The 5,000-nt window shown below is 46.5% G+C and overlaps 1 protein-coding gene across 1 annotated transcript in view; it reads left to right on the forward strand.

Moving 5' to 3' along the window:
• epha3 (eph receptor A3) overlaps positions 1-5,000 on the forward strand; it is a 197,778-nt gene that overhangs the window by 135,721 nt on the left and 57,057 nt on the right. The gene's annotated exons all lie outside the window — the stretch shown is intronic.

Genomic DNA, 5,000 nt, shown 5'->3' on the forward strand with positions numbered 1-5,000 from the left:
GAGAGGTTTTACCCAGGATAGAGGCCTCTTCATGGGCCAGGCAGCAGGGGGTAAGGCCCTCTGGCTGCTGGAAGTTAAAGAAAAAGACATACAGTATGTGGTCATCAAAACCAGCCTATAACTCACTTATGACACACAAACACGCACGCACTTATGACACACAACACACGCGCGCGCGCACACGCACACACACACACACACACACACATGCACGCGCACGCGCACACACACACACACACACACACACACACACACACACACACACACACACACACACACACACAGAGTGTTTTAATGGAGGGCTGTTTATAAGAGTACAGCTGTCTTCTCTTTCTGTGTCTCGCTGCACCAGTGGCTTTAAACATTCTACACAAAATGCACGCCGCACAAACAACACACACAACCTGTGTGTATGTGTTCTGGTGGTCCCTGCATTTAATAGTGTGTAGTTTTGAATCGCTAACACAATTCATTTATCTGATGGAGTATTCAGAGTCAGCATTGCTTCACTTCTTTTCCCCTTTTTCATGTCAAGTAAATAAACAAATTGTATTTTTTGTTTCAAAATGTTTTATATGCCTTTATTGATAGAATATACATTTTTAGATAGACAGAAAACGGGGAGAGATAAATTAGTATATAGACAGAACATGGGGAGAGAGAGGGGGGTGACATGCAGCAAAGGTCGTCTTCTTTTGGGTTCTCTAGCAAAAAGGGTTGGGAAACCACTGCTGTAAACAGTATTGGCACCAAACGTGCTGCACAGTCCAGTGTGTTGGAGCTCTCACACACACACACACACACACACACACACACACACACACACACACACACACACACACAGATAGAAGAGATCCCAAAGTGTTGAAAAACACATGCAAAATGGTTCTCAAACATCACCCGGGCCCTGTAAATAACCTTTTCGTCCACGGTTACTTTATATAATTTTCATTGTCATATAATGCTAAGTAAATATGTAAATCTACCCCTTAACTCATACAGTGCCATCCGGCCACAAGGGGTGCTAGAGTGCCAGAAATTTCTCCATAGACCTTCTTTATAGCTTTCGTCGACCCTCTCCCAACTGGCTTGTGTTTTCACTCCAGTCAATGCTATGGGTGACGAGAGCAGGAAGCTAGCTGACACGTAGCCAAAATGCTAACCCATTTAGAAGCCCGATCTAAAGCTATTTCAGCCGCAAAAAACTTTCTCTTTGGGTCTGGGGACACAATCCGGAGAAAATCCTGTCTAAAGATGTGATTTATTATTGGAGTGGGCGGCGCGATGCGGCCGTTAGCGCGAATACGGCCCGTGGATGGCCGAGTCTAAGTCCCGGGCATGGATGGACGTCTAGACCGGGGCTTCGTTGAGGCCTCCGATTAAATAATTCATTAATTTTATTAAATATCCCGGACATGTTCGGGATAGGCACCCTGGAATACGTCCCGGTACCGGTACCGGTACCGAGGTTTTTTGGGGGGGGCTCTAAACTTTATTTTAAACCATTTTCAATGGAATAAATCGTCGGAGCATCTAGCGTCTCTCGTTGGTGAGCGCTGGGCGAGCCGGGACCACCCACGTTGCTCCAAGCAGCTCGGGGTAAGTAAAATAGCAAATAAAAAATTGTTTTTGATCCCGAACTTCCCGAACATGTTCGGGATAGGCACTTATAGGGTTAAAGGGACTACTCCACAAATTTTCTTTTTTCCAATTTGTATGTATTTTTTTGGTGTCCCACCAGCACGTTCTATCCTCACAAAGTCCTATTTCTGACGATTGTCTTTCTTAGTTCATGGACAGATCTATGTAAGCAGGTCCCAGAACGGGCTGTCTGATTTTAGGTCAGAATGTGACATCACAATTGGGACCTACTGCTGTGCTGAGTGGGGGTTGGGGAAGGGTGGGCAGGCCTGAGAAGGAGGCAGGAGGAGCTGGGAGAGGGTTGGGGAGGGTTGGTCAGGCCTGAGAAGGAGGCAGGAGGAGCTGGGAGAGGGTTGGGGAGGGGTGGGCAGGCCTGAGAAGGAGGCAGGAGGAGCTGGGAGAGGGTTGGGGAGGGGTGGGCAGGCCTGCTGAGCAGGAGGTGGGGAGGAGTGTGGGGCCAAAACTGGCTCAATAGCGCAGTCCTCCCACTCTGTAGAACCTTTAAGATACAGTATGTTACAAGGAAAACAAAAAAGAATATCCGTTTCCATTCGGACAGATTGAATAATAATAACTTTATGCTTTAACCACTTGAACCCCAGCGTCCCTCGACGCCAAGCGGCGTGGTGTGTGCTTTTCTATCGGGACCGTTCGGGAGGGAATATTCTTGGGAAATCCTGACTGGCGAGTTTCTCAGAAGAAGAAGAAGGAGAAGAAGAAGAAGAATCGAGGCGTCGGAAGTTTGCAGATGTAACGTGTTTGGTCTCCTTGTGGCCCGAGCAGGGACTGAGTGGCGCTTACGCTGCAGATAAGCCGCTTCCAAGTGCACTTTGTGCAAATACAATTTGTGGGAATACACAGCGCTGATTGTTTTTGCATGTTTTTATCGCTGTAATCTAGAGAGGAGAGAGAGAGAGAGAGAGAGCGGTTGAAATCCACTTTAATTTGGCCTGTTTATTTATATGAGTCCTGCAGGGAAGGAATGCAAAGGGTCTCTCACACACACACACACACACACACACACACACACACACACACACACACACACACACACACACACACACACACACACACACACACACACACTTTTTGTATACAAGACCTCTACTGCACTGCTTTTCGTGTACTGTACATCTGTGTGTGTGTGTGTGTGTGTGTGTGTGCGTGTGCGTGCGTACGTGCGTGTGCAAGGTGTAATCAGACGCAGCTCTGTTTAGATTGCTGGATCAAAATGCAACCATATAAAATTCACGTGGTATTCTACTGGTGATGCACACACCCACACATATGCACACACACACACACACACACACACACACACACACACACACACACACACACACACGCACACACCCTGGCAGATTTAGGGGCTCGGCCCCACCTGTGTGTGATTTTCAGGGGATCACATGTTGTCCAGAGAGCTGAACACTGACAAGCTGTGAATGGATTTATGGCTGTGATGAAGAGACAGGCCTGCATGGGTATATGTTACCTTCTGTGTCACACGCACGCACGCACGCACGCACGCACGCACGCACGCACACACGCACGCACGCATCGTTTATTGAGATTTTTACAGTATCATCCACTGCTATGCAAGTAAAGTGCTTTCTGGAATTGTGTGTGTGTGTGTGTGTGTGTGTGTGTGTGTGTGTGTGTGTGTGTGTGTGTGTGTGTGCGTGTGTGTGTGTGTGTGTGTGCGTGTGCGCGTGTGCGGGCGCATGCGTGTGCAATGTACCCCGTTAAAAGTCTCAAAAGTCAATTTATACTTTGTTAGTCGGTGTCAAAAATAGCCGATCAATAAGCTCACAACTCCTCGCGGCAATAGTAGATCGCCTATTCTTCATCGTTAGGTTTGACAGTAAAACAAAAGAGGCAAACTATTGCAAAAGTTGGCATTCATACTGTAAAACCGCTAGAATGTTACTGTATAGTAATCCAACGTGTGATGTTCCCTGCTAATAATAAGGTCCATAAAATGGAGGTGGACTAAACTTGGACATGACTTTGGCTTTGGATGTCCCTTCTAAGATGAAGTAAGTTAACCTATTTAGGCCTGGAATTATTGAAAAATAGCAGATCTGCAAGCTCACAGCGCGGCACCGAGATCTGCTATTTTTTATACATAATTTCGGGGGTCCTTGTCTTGGATTTAGAAGACGTCATTTATAGAATCGGGTAAAAAATATTCAAAGACTTTTCAAAGATTCGGTGCCGCGCTGTGAGCTTGTATATCTGCTATTTTTTTTACAATAGCTAAAGCATAAAATAAGGGTTAAAGTGGTTCAAATGTATCATGCCACAGATTTGCGTTCCCGCTCTCTGTAAGTTAAAGAACATGTGGTGTAACAGTGTGTAAGTCATCCCCTTATAGAACGTCATTAATATCTGCCCTCGTCCCATTTTCCCCTCCTTCAACCTTTTGGTACGGCGGTTCAGAATTGGGTCGGACGATAATGGCATTTCAAGCCTAGCCTTGCGGCGTGGCGGCGGCCGGTAATATTTCCCTGGGACAGTCCAGCGGGCTAAAAATGAGCCGGGACGCTTAAAGTCACATAAAAGCTTTAAGTGTTTGTTTGGAGGGGGTTGGGGTTAAAATAAGTGTTAAAAGGTTCTGTATGGGGGCATGGTGGAGCAGTCCGTAGCGCTGTCACCTCACAGCTCGAAGGTCCTGGGTTCGATTCCCACTGAGGACGATGTGGGCGCTGGGGGTGTGTTCCCTCCTCCGTCTCGCCATACCCTAAGTGGTTGGCAAAAGGGCTTTTCTGTTTGGAGTTTGCATGTTCTCCCCGTGTCTCCTAGGGTAGGTACCCTCACAAAAAGCATGCAGTAATCCTGTGGGTTAGTTCATTGAAAATAATGGGGGTCTATGTTTTGACGCGCCGGGGGCATGCCGCATCCGCGTCCATGCCGCCTCCGTGTCCGGTGTGTGTTTCCTTTTAGGCAATTGACACTGGGTGAAAAATGGGTTACAAACTCATGGGATAATGAAAAATAATTAAACAATAGTGTAAACAGGATTACAAGCTGTGAGCTTATGTATTGTGTATTTTCACTTCTAGAACACTTTGACAACGGCCTATGTCTATGCTATGGAGTTAACATTACTCTAATAGACCACCGGGTGTGGTTATAATGTGCAAATGTACCTTTCCTGTGCATTTTTGGTTTCATCCTGAAAGCTGAGTCAAAAGACACTAATTTAATGACATCATAAAATCATCCCCTCTCCTTTTACCATACACCCAACACTGTGGGTGTGGCTAACTTCACCCACCTGACAACCAGGCATCAGGTGGGTGGTGACCAAGAATTAGAAGTGGGTGTGGCCACATAAAAACATAATTTTAACTTTTTCT

Source organism: Nannobrachium achirus (genome assembly GCF_963921795.1).
Source record: "Nannobrachium achirus genome assembly, chromosome: 22".
NCBI classification, from domain to species: domain Eukaryota; kingdom Metazoa; phylum Chordata; class Actinopteri; order Myctophiformes; family Myctophidae; genus Nannobrachium; species Nannobrachium achirus.